Genomic DNA, 17,113 nt, shown 5'->3' on the forward strand with positions numbered 1-17,113 from the left:
TGACTCGGTAATTTGTAATTCCAGATAGTTACTGTGGTAAAACAATATGAGTGGTAATTTGTTTTATTAAAGACATTATTAGTTTTAATATTAATATAAGAGATTATTTGCACATGTGTATTGATGAAATGATGAAATGCTGGCAGCCTCCAAAAGGAGGATTTTCTATTAAAAGAAAATAAAAATCAGTTATGGAACTGAAAAAGAAACTGCCTCTGACCCAAGGAAAAGGTCCTGGGGAGGAAAACCTCTGGGCTGTTGATGAACAGGCAGGGGAAAGATTCCAGGAGGCAGAGTGGAAAATTGAGGTTAAGTCTGATTGTGATCAGATAACCCAGCACAGTGGTGCATGAGTCTTGTGGAGGCTGCAGGCCTGCAAGACGGCTCGGGGGGAGAATCCAGTGCAGTGGATCTCAAGGTTGGGAGGTTAAGAGCTATATTGTAACAGGTGGGAGCTGAAGGTCAAGCAACAGTAGCAGATTACCAGGTATGTACCTTTAACAGTTAATTGAGAAACAGGTAAAGTCGGCATACAGCCAAACTTATACAGTGGTTTAGCTTTCTTAGTGAAGTAAGAGATTGATGTAAGCAAATGTGAATGACTGAATTTCATTTATTACATAAGAAATAGAACTACGTAATGCAGGTAGATGAATCTCTGTATTAAGTAGGAAATATTTAAATACAAATTATAAATGTCAAGCTCCTGTATAACTTCAAGAAAATACAGCTTTCGCACATACGGTGGACTGTGACACCCTGGTTACTAACACACAGAAGACTTTAAATAACAGTATATGTTATTCGCTACTGAGCAAATGATTAACATAACAGTGAATCTACATCATACAACAACAGTCATAGTGAATAAGCAAATAGTTATCCAACAGAAACGTATTAATAACCACAGCCGTTAACAAGGTTACCTTACACCCAGTTCCTGGGTGAATAAACAAACTAAACGTAGAAACAGATATGGAAAACAAGACAACAGGGTTATATATGAAGCGGCCGTGACAGGACAACGTATGAAATAAATAATACAGTGGTGCGTTCACATAAAGAAACGAATGCATGCAAGAAAAGGAACCAGTATCTCAGAAATAACTTGATTCAATCTACAGACGTAACAAGTGCTTAACATTGAAAGCTAATCGCTTAAACAGAAATTTGTAAGAACTCGGATGGCAAGCCTAGGTTGCTGTAGAGCAACGAGGCCAGTTAGCTGAAAAGGGTTACTCACAGATAAACCCTCTTTATTCTTACACTGTAAACGAATGTATACCTATATCATGCGAGATTACAATGATACTAGCCGCGGACCAACAAACACAAATAATAACATCGGATTGAGAAACGATACAGAGAACTGGAAATTGCATACGTTATTAACCATTAGGGTTACTTCGCCATTCCTTTAACATACATGCGAGCGAGAAGGGGATGCTTGCTCCCATTATTCCAGGAGCAAGCCATAACCCTGATTCCGCCGTAAAAGAGAAGGGAAACATAATCCGTTTAAAAACCATGAGTTCGAACAATAGGATATAATACATGAAACAAGAACGGAACAGTAAATAAGAAATGAGCAGAATCCAAACATATATATTCATTACTGTAATGGGCCGTAGGGTAAGGCCATCAGTTAAACAAAAATAATAGCTGTAACAAGAACTGATAAGAATATGTCGGTTGGGTAAAACCGAATACAGTCACAATGTTCAAATAAGGAGAATTATTACATGAAACACTTTACAACTGATTTTATAACTTAAGAGACAAATAGTCGAACCCTCATTGGGGCCCGAAGGCGTAAACAGAAAGTAACTTCATCACAGGGGTACATGGATTTACAGTACAGGATGAAACGCCGCCTGTAAAGCCATACCCAGATGTGAGCAGGGTTAAACGACCTGAGACACAATAGCACAGGCATGAGCCTAGTCTCGGCCAGAGGGAGCTGCCAACCTTTCATTGCAACAAACTCTAAGGGGTAATACAACCAACGACAAAAGACTTACCCGGAAATAAGCGGAATGACCTGGAACCTTCTCGGATGATGGCAGACGCTGAGACCAAACTCCCTGCGCGAGATGGTCACTGTTAGTAATGCTACAGGCGAATAATTAGCATAGCAAGAACCGAAACAAACCTTAAACAGCTAACAGTAAATCTTGGAGGATTGCCATGGTGGTAAGATCTCATACCTGCGCAAGGAACCAAGCTGCAGAGAGAGGGACACTGTCGGAGGAGAGGCTGAAGCATTGTTGAAAATGAGCCAAAACCGAAGAACCCGGCAACATATATTGTCAACCAAACCCTAGGATTAATCAGCACCATCCAATCTTTGATGGAGATCGCCACCGTTCGTTTGAGCGGGAGTGTGGCTCGCATACCGAAAGTCAATCCGCCCGCGTGATCACATGCGTTCACATGGCTCACAGCCACCTGGCCACGGAGCAGTGAGTTGGAATCACCTCCGCTCACCAAGTGGCATTCAAGTTAATGCATCCCAGCAAACATTAATACTGTTAAGTGAAAGTGCGGTGGTAGATGTGTTACCACGTATCATGTCAATGGGTAAGGGTCTTTAAAAATAAACATATATTAACATGCCGAGATTTATATATATGCGTGTAAGGGTTTTTAACATAGGTATGCATAGTCATGTTAAAACTATTTACTTTACAGACCAGGTAACATCTAAACCGATGACTCAAGGTAGAGATAGGTAATAAGTAAATAAATTTTTTTTTTTATAGGTGTTGGCATATTGAGTTGAGATCGTGACAGGAATCTTTTTCACTTATAATTCGCATATGTATTGTCTTTCGCATTCCTTACGGTTGCACCTATGATCTTGTACTTTCTTGTAATATACTTTTCAAATTCTTGGTTCAAGTGTCACAGAAAAATTGGTTAAACTATATTCAAGTTGCTTTATTTCTTTTTCTCCACATACATATTTATAATATTTTAAAATAACGATTTTTACCACCTGCCACACTACTAAAAGCTATATATATATATATATATATATATATATATATATATATATATTACACGTTCTTCGACCCACACTTATTAAAATGGGTGTGTTCTTCTAACTTATTACTGTTATATTAATGTGGCACTACTCATATTCATTCCCAGACCTCAATGACATCTGAATTGGTCATAATTGTGTTTTCCTTGATCCAAATACTAATGTTTCATTTAATTTCCCCTCGACCATGGTCTTTTCAAACTGTATTACTTTTGTACTAATTAGCCCTCATGGCAATTCATATCCGCATGGTTGTGAGGGAGCCATCCGTTCACGTGGGTTGGTCTAATGTGTTTTCTGGGCTACACACTAGCCAGTTGTCACAATTTACAGTGAAGATTGAGATTGGGACCGATCAACTGTAGTAATTATTTTGTAATTAAGTTGTTTGTAATGTGATTTTTTTTGGAAAAGATTTGGGTGAGTTTTTTAGTTTAATTTTTTTTAAATTTGATAAGAATTTATTGAAAATATAAGTTTGATAAGTAACTCTTTCATAATTTAAATATTTTAGAAATTTTTGAATGACACGTTAACTCTAGCTTTTCATGTGAGGCTTTTGGTTGTGGTGATTTGTTTAACCAGCAGTTTCACTGTACCATCCACTTTCATAATTTAAATATTTTAGAAATTTTTGAATGACACGTTAACCCTAGCTTTTTGTGATGCCCCAAGGTAACTTGTAATTTGAATAGTTACTATGGTAAAAATTGTATGAGTAAAAGACTTGATATTACTAAATGACATTGTTAATTATGAAAAGGAATATATTGGATTATTTTACTTGTGTATATTCATGAAATGCTGGCAGCCTCCTGGAGGAGGATTTTCTATTAAAAGAAAATAAAAACAGTTATCAAAACTGGAAAATAACTGCTTCTCACCCAAGGGGAAAAGCCTTGGGAGGAAAACCTCTGGGCTGTTGAGGAACAGGCAGAGAGAAGGATTCCAAGGGAGAGAGCAGACAGAGAGGAAGGTTAAGTCTGGTAGTGACCAGATAACCTAGCACTGGTGTGCATGTGTCTTGTTGAGGGCTGTAGGCCTGCAGGACTGCTCGGGGGGAGAATCCAGTGAAGTGGATCTCAAGGTTGGGAGGATAAGAGCAAAACCATTGCAGGTGATTCTCTGAAGAAGGCACGACGATAGCAGATTACAGGTATGTGTTCTTAAATAACTCTGACTTGAGTAACAGGCGAAGACAGCACACAGACCGGTTCAGGTATTTAAGTTTCTTATCTGGTTATTGCTGTAGTGAATTATTAATCTTGCTGAACATTAAACAGTGATGGTAGAGCTGTCATATAGGTTAATACATATAAACTATCTGCAGATCTGACTTGGAAATAAATTGTCACAGTATAGACTAGAATGGTTAAATGAAAGGGCCAGATTGGGTCTAAACCCTGAAGCGGTTATGAGACCGCTGAGAATATTAATCATTAGGAGTAAACGAACGTAAGAATCGAACCATTGCTTACGAGCACAGTCAAATAACTTGCTTCAGAACAGTAGTAATAATGAAAGAAACAGTTATGAAATGGAAATTTAGACAGTGTCATTACTGTTAAGTCTTAACGAAACTTTAGGAAGACCATGAAGAAGGGTCGAGGCCCTCGGATAAAACAATAACTCAGAGAAATACGAAAACAATAACTCAGAGAAATAAGAGTAACAGGAACGGCCGTAAGGGTTATGCACATAGCTCAACCCACGGAACGTTTCACCATAGCAGGTATTATATACTGTGTAATAAAACAATAACCATAGCCGGTAACATATATAGCTGTGTGAGATGAATGAAAATATAGCGAATAATGTAAAGCTGTGTAAGGGGAGCAATAGCTACAGCAAAGTATTAAATAGCTATGCAAAGAAAGTGCGTTAACATTAAATGCAGGCTAACATTACAAATGTGAGAGCATTAAGGTATTTACAGAATTAATGACATGATTCTAATATGCTACGGAAACTGGAAATTAATATTATGCCTCTACCGGCTTAAACATCATGGTCACGGGTATAACACCCTGTGTGTGTGGCAAAGGGGGTTGCCTTGCATTCATCGACCCGAATGCAAGCCTTAATCCCTACAGCCGCATTAAGAAAATATGAAATATGGTAAAGAAATGAATACCAAATCTGATGCATGAACCTAACTACTCATAATAGACCTGAGTTCTTGCCATATGATTAAACTTCAAACCAAAGAGTCGACGGTCATACCAGTTCGAAACAGTACAAACCCTCACTGTGGCAAGTCCATCGATATTAAACTTCATATGCATGATTATAATAAACTGAAGTAATAGACAGTGGGTAAACCCCGAGAATCAATACAGGTTGTACATGAGAACCTTTAAATTTAACATCTAATGAACAGAGTAGCTTCGATATAGTCGACAGCATAAAAGAAATCACACGATTAATTCATTAAGAGGCCGTAGCCATGCATATGATGATCAATATACAGGTAAACCATTTATAACAATAGCTTCAGGAACCGAAAGGGACTAAAGTCCAGAACATAAGGGTTCTATTAAAACTTATAAACCCTGAATGAAATTGTATCAACTCAAAATAGAGATTTAGTCTCAGATTCAAGTACCCATATACATAAATTTACAAATGGCTTGCAGCCGTAAGCAAATAAGTTGAACCCTCAGGGTTTCGCGAGATACAGGTCTGGCATGGGAAGAGCTGCCTGTAAATCGCAGGAAGGGCTTAAACAAATAACAATAAGACCTGAGAAAAGCAGGAATAGCAGGACATAAGCCTCGTCCGAACTGTGGAGACCTTCAATCCACCTAATCTTCGATATCCTTTATATAATTACGTCTGCAAGAATAAGGACTCACCTGGAGTATCAGTAGGCCAGCACCCTCTTTCTGCAGGCAGTAGAGGCTGGAAGATCCAAACCCTCCTGCACAGGAGATAAGCTATTCATTAACTGTAATAGATAAACGCAGGTGCAATGGAATACACAGTGAACCGTAGGAGTATAAGACTATAACCTGTGTGTTAATGTTTAAACAGTGAGATTCATACCTGAGCGAGAGAGGTGTAACTGGAACGATGCGGAGGAGGCTCTGCTGAGCGGAGGCACATTCTGGACGCAAATGAACTGAGGCCGATTAACCCGGTGGATTATATGCTGAAGGTCAAACCCTCGATTAACCTGAGCCCTTCGATTACACGGATCGATCACCATCGTTCGTATGGGCGGGAAGGTTGGCGCGGAAACCACAGCTGTACAACCCTGAGCGTTCACATGGCAGTCACATGGCCTCCTTCCACCTGGCCACAGGATGGATGAGCTGGATTAACATCCGCCTTCCACCTGGTGCCGTGTTAAATAATTAAGGTTGCAATACATTAAGGCTATGGCAAGGGTTATGGCATAGTGCTGGAGTGGGTAGGTGTAACGTGAGCAAACCCGCATGGAAACCAACCTTATGCCAAGTCATAACTTATGCAGGTGAATCAAATAAAGTGCATTAAATTATAATGTTTTATAATGTTTGACAATGAACCGAATACCTTGTGATCACGGTGGCAAGTGATTTGTAAGGGTAGGTAATAATTTTTTTTTTTTTATTTTGGTATAAGATAGATTGTGGTCGTGACAATGTGGTATCAGAGCAGAGGTTTCAAAACTGTGGCCTCTGGAACAGTAAAGATTATCTTATAATGAATATATGAAGACAATGCAGCTAATTGACTTTCTTGTGTACCAATTAGGAGACCCATACAGAGACAGCCTCTCCTAACAGCTAACAAGCAAGATGGAGGAAATGCCAGGAACTGGTGGCATCCCTCAAGAAAATGCTGAGCTGTGGGTACAGCTTGGTGCTGAGACACGCAGTACCAATCTGGCGATACTGCAAACAGTCCAAGAGCTGAAAAGTGAAATGGCGCGTTTGCGAGAGGACAATGCGCGATTAACAATGGAGCAAGAAAGAATATTGAAAAGCTTGTCAGACAAACAAAATCCACCCTTAGCCAACCCCAGCGCGGAACAGCAAAGGGGAACTGAAGAACGGGATTATGCACCTGAGCTTTCAGAAGAACAGGAAGACCATTCTGATAATGTGCAAGAACAGCAAACCTCAAAGAGACAGAAAATGGAGTTACAAGGGGAATTCCGAAAAATCAAACCTCCCCTTTTCGATGGTGAGCAGGAAGAAGCAGCAGAAGCTTGGTTGATTAACATTAACAAATATTTTCAACTGTACGAATATGATCAAAATCTGAAGGCGCGGCTGGCCATTTTCCAGCTGCAAGGCAAAGCCACCTTGTGGTGGGAAGAGATCAAAATCGTGAAGGGAGTAAGTGAGCAAAGCATAACCTGGGAAAAATTTCAGAAATATTTTAAGGAGAGGTATTTAACTGAGCGCTTCTATGATGAGAAGGCGCGAGAATTCCATGACTTACGATTAGGACAGCAGTCCATGGATGAATTCATAAATCGCTTCACTTCTCTGCTTCGCTATGTGCCATACATAAAGGAGGAGAAGGCCAAGGTGCAGAGGTTCGTGAGTAGCCTACCAGCTTACATAAGGGAACGGATTGAGTTTGACAATCCCCGAACTATGGATGAGGCAATTCGAAAGGCTAGAATTTGTTATCAGCAGAACAAACAGAAAGGAGACATTCCAAACAAGAGATGGAATGAGAGAAAAGGCAACAGAGTTGCTGGAAACAACAAAGGCAGCCGTGGAAATGGCAGTAAGGGGGCTGGGAAGGGTCAGATCAGCAGAAACATAACCAAAGGCACCTTCCGAGCTAAGCCAAACGAAAGCAGAATCAGCGAACCCCCTGCTAGATCAGAGATTGAGGGAACCAGACCTCCAGTTCAGTGCTGGGGGTGTGGAGGACCGCACTACGTCAAGAATTGTCCACAGCGTAAAGGGGTTGATCAAATATCTCAGATCCATGAAGCATCAACTGTTGGGGATGTGGCACGCAGCGTACCTAGAATTAACGCAGCCTTGGAAGACCGGCAAGCGGAGTACCAACCAAGCATGGTGGAGTTTGAAGGTAAGATCTCTAATCTCTCTATAGCTGTACTTATTGATCCTGGAGCTACTTTAAGTTATGTTAGTCCAAAAGTGGTGGAACATTGTAAGCTATCATCAGAAAAGTTCAAAAATCCATGGTTAGTACAGTTAGCTACGGGAGCCAAGAGACGGGTCCTAGCTAAAGTTAATAACTGCTCTTTCAGTATAGCTGGACAACCCGTAACAGCAGACCTGAATGTACTTCCATTGGGTTCTTATGACATCCTTATTGGTATGGATTGGCTGGAAAAGCACTGGTCACTGGTGAATTGTAAAACCAAGACCATATACTACAAGGATGATTTGGGGCAGCAGCAGGAATTGCAGGGAATTAAACATCCTGTTCAGATTCGACCTATCACTGCGACTCAGTTAGCTAAGTGTATTAGAAAGAAATGTCAGATTTATGCCATACAAGTTGGTTATGCAAACCAGAAAGACAAGATGTCCGCATTGGACAATATCCCGGTGGTACAGGAATTTATTGATGTTTTTCCGGAAGAAGTACCGGGGCTGCCTCCAAAGAGAGATATAGATTTCACTATAGAACTAATCCCAGGAGCAGCACCTGTCTCACGGGCCCCATACCGAATGAGCATACCAGAGCTAACCGAGTTGAAAATGCAGCTGCAAGAGCTGTTGGATAAGCAGTACATCCGTCCCAGCGTATCACCCTGGGGAGCTCCAGTATTATTTGTGAAGAAGAAGGATGGGACACTTCGCATGTGCATAGATTACCGGCAGCTGAATAAGCTCACGGTCAAGAACAAGTACCCTTTACCCAGGATAGATGAACTCTTTGATCAAGTGAAAGGGGCAAAAGTGTTTTCCAAGATTGATCTGCGATCTGGTTATCATCAGATCAGGATTAAAGATGAGGACATTGCCAAAACCGCTTTTAGAACACGTTATGGACACTACGAATTTGTAGTGCTACCTTTTGGTTTGACCAATGCACCTGCCACCTTCATGTGTATGATGAACAGCGTGTTTCATCGGTTTTTGGACAAATTTGTGCTGATATTTATTGATGATATTCTGATATACTCACGCTCCCAGCAAGAACACGAAGAGCACCTTAGGTTGGTGTTGCAGACCCTTCGGGAACATCAGCTGTACGCTAAATTCAGCAAGTGCGATTTCTTCAAGGAGGAAATTCAGTATTTGGGGCACGTAATTACTAAAGAAGGAATTGTTGTAGACCCGGAGAAGATAAAAACCATTATGGAATGGCCCATACCCAAAGATGTTGCTGATATCAGATCCTTTATGGGATTAGCTGGATATTACCGGAGGTTTGTGGAAGGCTTCTCTAGGATAGCCTATCCTATCACTTCATTGCAGAAGAAAGGGAAGGTATTTAGATGGACACCAGAATGTCAGCAGAGTTTTGATCGCTTGAAGCACTTACTCACCACGGCACCCATCCTAAGCATAGCTGATCCTAATAAGGATTATGTGGTATGCACCGATGCAAGCAAGGAAGGTGTGGGAGGAGTACTAATGCAGGAAGGAAAGGTAATAGCATATGAATCAAGGAAGCTGAAGGAGCATGAACAGAGATACTCTGCTTACGATCTGGAATTAACAGCTGTTATTCATGCGCTGAAAATGTGGCGGCACTACCTCTTAGGGAGGAAATTCCTGCTGTTAACAGATCATCACAGTTTGACACATTATTTCAGCCAACCTACCTTGAATGCAAGACAAGGTCGTTGGGCAGATTTCCTAAGTGGGTTTGACTTCGACATAAAGCATTTAAAGGGCAAGGAAAACCGAGTGGCGGATGCATTAAGTCGGAAGGTTCACTGTTTATGTGAACTTTCAGTCAGCAAATGGCAGAGTTCACTAATTGAGCAAATAAAGACAGCAGCTAGTCTTGACTCTGAGTACCAGTACTTAAAACAGCAAGTACAACAATCTGATAAGGAAAAATTACAGCAAGGATACACACTAAATAGTGATGGAATGCTGTGTTTTAATAAGAAAATGTATGTACCTGATGTAAAAGACCTTAGAAGGTTGGTTCTGGATGAGTTTCATATCAGCCACTACACTGGTCATCCGGGGTACCAAAAGATGATCACTGCGCTTAAGAAGGAATACTATTGGCCAGGAATGAAGAAACAAGTGGTTGAGTACTTGGCACGATGTTTGGAATGCCAGCAAATAAAGGCAGAACATCAGCATCCCGCTGGACTGCTACAGCCTTTGCCCATTCCGGAGTGGAAATGGGAAACCATTTCCATGGATTTCATAACGGGGTTGCCCCGAACAAAGAAAGGCAACGACTCTATCATGGTAGTGGTTGATAAGTTAAGTAAAGCAGCGCACTTTATTCCTGTGCAGTCCACTTACAAGGCGGTGCAAATTGCTCATCTCTTCATGCAAAATGTGTTCCGATTGCATGGGTTACCAAAGGTAATTATATCAGATCGCGATGTGAAATTCACCTCTACCTTTTGGAGGACATTGTTTGCCGAGTTGGGTACTCAGCTGAACTTCAGCACAGCTTATCACCCGCAGACCGATGGTCAAACCGAGCGAGTGAATCAGGTGCTGGAAGATATGTTGAGAGCATATGTAATTCTGAAACCAGGTCAATGGGAAGAATATTTACATCTGGTCGAATTTGCGTATAATAACGGATATCACACTTCGACTCAGCTAAGTCCCTTTGAGGTCCTGTATGGACGGAAGTGTCGCACACCCTCAAGCTGGGGTGGACCGGAAGACAAGCTGAATTTGGGTCCGGAAATGCTTAAAGACATGGAAGACATGGTAAGAAAGGTGCGTGCAAACTTAAAAGCTGCACAAGATAGACAGAAAAGCTTTGCGGACAGGAAAAGAAGATTCACGGAATACAAAGTTGGCGACCATGTGTTTGTAAGGATTCAAACCAGAAGGAGCGCCCTGCAGTGGAGTGGGTGCGCCAAGCTGGCTCCTCGATACTTTGGACCTTTTCAGGTCTTGGCTAGAGTAGGGCCAGTGGCCTACCAACTTGCATTGCCAAGTCACATTAGGATTCATAATGTGTTTCACGTTTCTGTTCTAAAAAAATATGTCTATGATCCTAAACATGTCATTCAATGGCAAAATGTGCAGGTAAGAATTAATCCGGTTGTCTTTATTATGCAGCTACATGCAATAGAAAACTGATTAAAAGTATTGATTGCCTGCAGGTCGAACCGGAAGGCGAGGTTCTGGTCGAACCACAGAGCATTCTCGACCGGAGAGAAGTGCGGCTGCGGAAACGGGTTATTACCCAAATTAAAGTGCTGTGGCAGCACTATGGGCCTGAGGAGGCTACATGGGAAGACGAAGAACTCATTAGGAAAGTTTACCCAAACTTATTTAATGGGAATAGACATCGGGACGATGTCCAATCCCAGGGGGGGAAGATGTGATGCCCCAAGGTAACTTGTAATTTGAATAGTTACTATGGTAAAAATTGTATGAGTAAAAGACTTGATATTACTAAATGACATTGTTAATTATGAAAAGGAATATATTGGATTATTTTACTTGTGTATATTCATGAAATGCTGGCAGCCTCCTGGAGGAGGATTTTCTATTAAAAGAAAATAAAAACAGTTATCAAAACTGGAAAATAACTGCTTCTCACCCAAGGGGAAAAGCCTTGGGAGGAAAACCTCTGGGCTGTTGAGGAACAGGCAGAGAGAAGGATTCCAAGGGAGAGAGCAGACAGAGAGGAAGGTTAAGTCTGGTAGTGACCAGATAACCTAGCACTGGTGTGCATGTGTCTTGTTGAGGGCTGTAGGCCTGCAGGACTGCTCGGGGGGAGAATCCAGTGAAGTGGATCTCAAGGTTGGGAGGATAAGAGCAAAACCATTGCAGGTGATTCTCTGAAGAAGGCACGACGATAGCAGATTACAGGTATGTGTTCTTAAATAACTCTGACTTGAGTAACAAGCGAAGACAACACACAGACCGGTTCAGGTATTTAAGTTTCTTATCTGGTTATTGCTGTAGTGAATTATTAATCTTGTTGAACATTAAACAGTGATGGTAGAGCTGTCATATAGGTTAATACATATAAACTATCTGCAGATCTGACTTGGAAATAAATTGTCACAGTATAGACTAGAATGGTTAAATGAAAGGGCCAGATTGGGTCTAAACCCTGAAGCGGTTATGAGACCGCTGAGAATATTAATCATTAGGAGTAAACGAACGTAAGAATCGAACCATTGCTTACGAGCACAGTCAAATAACTTGCTTCAGAACAGTAGTAATAATGAAAGAAACAGTTATGAAATGGAAATTTAGACAGTGTCATTACTGTTAAGTCTTAACGAAACTTTAGGAAGACCATGAAGAAGGGTCGAGGCCCTCGGATAAAACAATAACCCAGAGAAATACGAAAACAATAACTCAGAGAAATAAGAGTAACAGGAACGGCCGTAAGCGTTATGCACATAGCTCAACCCACGGAACGTTTCACCATATCAGGTATTATATACTGTGTAATAAAACAATAACCATAGCCGGTAACATATATAGCCGTGTGAGATGAATGAAAATATAGCGAATAATGTAAAGTTGTGTAAGGGGAGCAATAGCTACAGCAAAGTATTAAATAGCTATGCAAAGAAAGTGCGTTAACATTAAATGCAGGCTAACATTACAAATGTGAGAGCATTAAGGTATTTACAGAATTAATGACATGATTCGAATATGCTACGGAAACTGGAAATTAATATTATGCCTCTACCGGCTTAAACATCATGGTCACGGGTATAACACCCTGTGTGTGTGGCAAAGGGGGTTGCCTTGCATTCACCGACCCGAATGCAAGCCTTAATCCCTACAGCCGCATTAAGAAAATATGAAATATGGTAAAGAAATGAGTACCAAATCTGATGCATGAACCTAACTACTCATAATAGACCTGAGTTCTTGCCATATGATTAAACTTCAAACCAAAGAGTCGACGGTCATACCAGTTCGAAACAGTACAAACCCTCACTGTGGCAAGTCCATCGATATTAAACTTCATATGCATGATTATAATAAACTGAAGTAATAGACAGTGGGTAAACCCCGAGAATCAATACAGGTTGTACATGAGAACCTTTAAATTTAACATCTAATGAACAGAGTAGCTTCGATATAGTCGACAACATAAAAGAAATCACACGATTAATTCATTAAGAGGCCGTAGCCATGCATATGATGATCAATATACAGGTAAACCATTTATAACAATAGCTTCAGGAACCGAAAGGGACTAAAGTCCAGAACATAAGGGTTCTATTAAAACTTATAAACCCTGAATGAAATTGTATCAACTCAAAATAGAGATTTAGTCTCAGATTCAAGTACCCATATACATAAATTTACAAATGGCTTGCAGCCGTAAGCAAATAAGTTGAACCCTCAGGGTTTCGCGAGATACAGGTCTGGCATGGGAAGAGCCGCCTGTAAATCGCAGCAAGGGCTTGAACAAATAACAATAAGACCTGAGAAAAGCAGGAATAGCAGGACATAAGCCTCGTCCGAACTGTGGAGACCTTCAATCCACCTAATCTTCGATATCCTTTATATAATTACGTCTGCAAGAATAAGGACTCACCTGGAGTATCAGTAGGCCAGCACCCTCTTTCTGCAGGCAGTAGAGGCTGGAAGATCCAAACCCTCCTGCACAGGAGATAAGCTATTCATTAACTGTAATAGATAAACGCAGGTGCAATGGAATACACAGTGAACCGTAGGAGTATAAGACTATAACCTGTGTGTTAATGTTTAAACAGTGAGATTCATACCTGAGCGAGAGAGGTGTAACTGGAACGATGCGGAGGAGGCTCTGCTGAGCGGAGGCACATTCTGGACGCAAATGAACTGAGGCCGATTAACCCGGTGGATTATATGCTGAAGGTCAAACTCTCGACTAACCTGAGCCCTTCGGTTACACGGATCGATCACCATCGTTCGTATGGGCGGGAAGGTTGGCGCGGAAACCACAGCTGTACAACCCTGAGCGTTCACATGGCAGTCACATGGCCTCCTTCCACCTGGCCACAGGATGGATGAGCTGGATTAACATCCGCCTTCCACCTGGTGCCGTGTTAAATAATTAAGGTTGCAATACATTAAGACTATGGCAAGGGCTATGGCATAGTGTTGGAGTGGGTAGGTGTAACGTGAGCAAACCCGCATGGAAACCAACCTTATGCCAAGTCATAACTTATGCAGGTGAATCAAATAAAGTGCATTAAATTATAATGTTTTATAATGTTTGACAATGAACCGAATACCTTGTGATCACGGTGGCAAGTGATTTGTAAGGGTAGGTAATAAATCTTTTTTTTTTTATTTTGGTATAAGATAGATTGTGGTCGTGACACTTTTCATGTGAGGCTTTTGGTTGTGGTGATTTGTTTAACCAGCGGTTTCACTGTACCATCCACTTTGCAGAAATTTCTTAGTGCTTTTCCTCAATGTAACGTGAATTATTCCAAGCTCTATTCGCTAGTATTATTAAACGATTTCTCTAGCTTCTAGTTCAGAATTTATAACCAATTTTTGCCCCTTCATGGCAGGATGTCAACCCAAGACATCATTCCTCTCGTCAAGGTAAATTACGAAGTCTTCTAATGCTAAAATTTCCTTATCTTCGCTACAAGATTTCTTTTTTAAATTTCCTTGAGGCATTTGCCTAGGGTTTCATTCCCATTACTCATAGGTTAGTGATATTTATGATGAGTTTTTGCTCATAGGTTAGTGATATTTATGATGAATTTTTGTTTTGAGTGCTCTAGAAGTTAAATACATTGAGATTTGAGATTTTCCTTTTTTTGTCGAGCTCATCCAAGTCCTTACTTATTTGTTATTCCTTAGGTTCGACATATTAGAAGAATTTTTAGGTTGTAGTGTTTATAGGACACTAGGTTTATGTGGGAAACTTTATAGGGCCATAGTAACCCTTTATCTTTTATGTATTCATTGGAAATGTTAGAAATATATTTTGACATATGCTCATGGTTATAACCGAAAATTGTAATATTTATACTTTTTCAATTTTGTAATATTTGTACTTTTTGTTAAAGAAATGGAGTGTTATTCCTTCATTAATATTCCACATATTTTTTTAATGCATAGAATATATGGCTTCAGTTGGCGCGACTGAGAATATATTCTATAAATTTGTTTCTAACAAAAAAGACAAAGTATCTTTTGGGACTTTTGTGCTTATCTATAAAATTAACATATGCATCCATAGTTTTCACTTTTCTCTACATTACTTATGGCCATACTTGCAGAGCTAGACCATAGAAATTATGTTATTCTTGAATATAGATATTACTTTTGTTTGTGTAGTTGTATCTAACTCAATCATTCCTTTAGGGTTTGTATGATATTTAATGTACACTTCTGCTCTATTTATTGTAGATAATGACTCTTATAATCAGTGGGAAATTGTTAGTAGTTTTCGTGGTTTTATATAAGTGGTTTTTTCAATTTCTTTTGACTCCACTCTATCATTAGTATAATTATTAAAATTGTTAATTTTTTGTCTTTCTTCTACATACGAATTCAAACTAGGACAGAGGCAACCAGGATTCCTGTCATGGGAAACCACCAGGACCTCTTTAGGCCTTATTATCAATATTTCCAAGGATTACCTAAGTTAGACTAGATATTAGGGTTCTAACATTGCCAAAGTATGCTTGGATAACCTATGCATAGTTTTCTTATTCGTTATTAATTTTATCAACTTGGTCTCCCGCTTCCAATATATTAGGACTGTAACATATAAAAAAATAAACATGTGCTTGTTCATCTTATAATTTCCTTTTAAAATATTCAAAAGAGAACATTGTCTGATAATATTGTCTTTCTATCTAGCATATTTATTCGTATTCCCTGTATAATTATTTATGGGAAGCTCTAAGTCTCAAGTCTCACTTTCACTACCAAGATTAGTCTTATGTTCTTGTACTTCTTGCTTTCCTACAACATGTTATTCCACACATACATTCCTAAAAAACCATTATTCTTTTAATAAATATTCATAATATATACTGAGTTACTTATTATAACACTCATAGGAAACATAAGAAATATACACAAATTACATGTCTATATATTCCTACTCAGAACCAAAACAAGAAAGCATAGTCTACATAAACTCTTTTTCAGGAATAATCAGTAACCATAATAATATTAATAATATTTTTATACTTATCTAAGGATTCTCGGAAATATTATAAAGTATCCCACATTCCTCCCTACTATGAAATATAGTTTAAAGATAGTTCCCCCCAAGCTTCACACCTCTCTGTCAAAGAAAATAACTCAAAAATATTTAATGGAATTCATCTCCTAAACCCTTTAGCGACATTCTACTAATAATTTAGGTTCAAATCCAGTATCTCTCTCCCACTGGTCTTATTCCCAAAGCAACTATCTTTATCTCCCACAGTTCTCTTATATAGGTTCCACCTCATGACACGTATCTCTAGTCATGAAATCTTCTAGTGGTCTCTCTCTACCAAATTCTATTCAATAATGACAAAAGGAGGATTTTATCTTCTTTTTTGTTCATTCCCCCTTCTGGGAATAAGTGATTTCAAACTATGTTCCTCATACCTAGGAATTAATTATCACATGACCACCTTTAACATATTTTCGGGAATGTTAATACATCAAAATGATTTCTTCTTTTATTATTTAAAAATAATTATTTACATCAACATATCATGTCATTTGTCTTTTAAATTTATCATGTATTAAAGTAATTTGTCCTTAGTGTTTCAAATTCCATTCTTCTTTGGAAAAGCATAGGAAAAGAATCCATCATTTCATCTCCCATTTCCCTAGTGGCCTCTTCGGGCCCAAATTTCTTCCATTGCACTTTACAATTGGAGATGGCTCAATTCTGAAGTGTATTTTCCCTATGATCCAAAATTTGTAGAGTCTTGACCTAGAACTCTCCTTCTAGTTTTACCTATACAACTTTCCAATCAATTATATGAGTAGGATCATG

The 17,113-nt window shown here is 39.5% G+C and overlaps 1 long non-coding RNA gene across 2 annotated transcripts; it reads right to left on the reverse strand.

Moving 5' to 3' along the window:
* Positions 1–5,538: 5,538 nt before the first annotated feature.
* LOC149149806 (uncharacterized) lies at positions 5,539–14,008 on the reverse strand. 2 transcript variants are annotated; one of them, XR_016263161.1, is made up of 4 exons: positions 13,890–14,008; positions 13,700–13,764; positions 6,092–6,340; positions 5,539–5,966 (listed from the first exon to the last, which is right to left on the reverse strand). It is a non-coding gene; the product is annotated as an uncharacterized LOC149149806 (long non-coding RNA). The 2 variants fall into 2 exon arrangements; XR_016263162.1 differs by lacking the exons at positions 5,539–5,966; positions 6,092–6,340 and adding an exon at positions 13,250–13,586.
* Between the last annotated feature and the right edge of the window lie 3,105 nt (positions 14,009–17,113).

The sequence above is a fragment of the Pinus tabuliformis genome, chromosome 9 (assembly GCF_031772625.1).
Source record: "Pinus tabuliformis cultivar Carrire ecotype Pingquan chromosome 9, CPIR1, whole genome shotgun sequence".
In the NCBI taxonomy this organism is placed as follows: Eukaryota; Viridiplantae; Streptophyta; class Pinopsida; order Pinales; family Pinaceae; genus Pinus; species Pinus tabuliformis.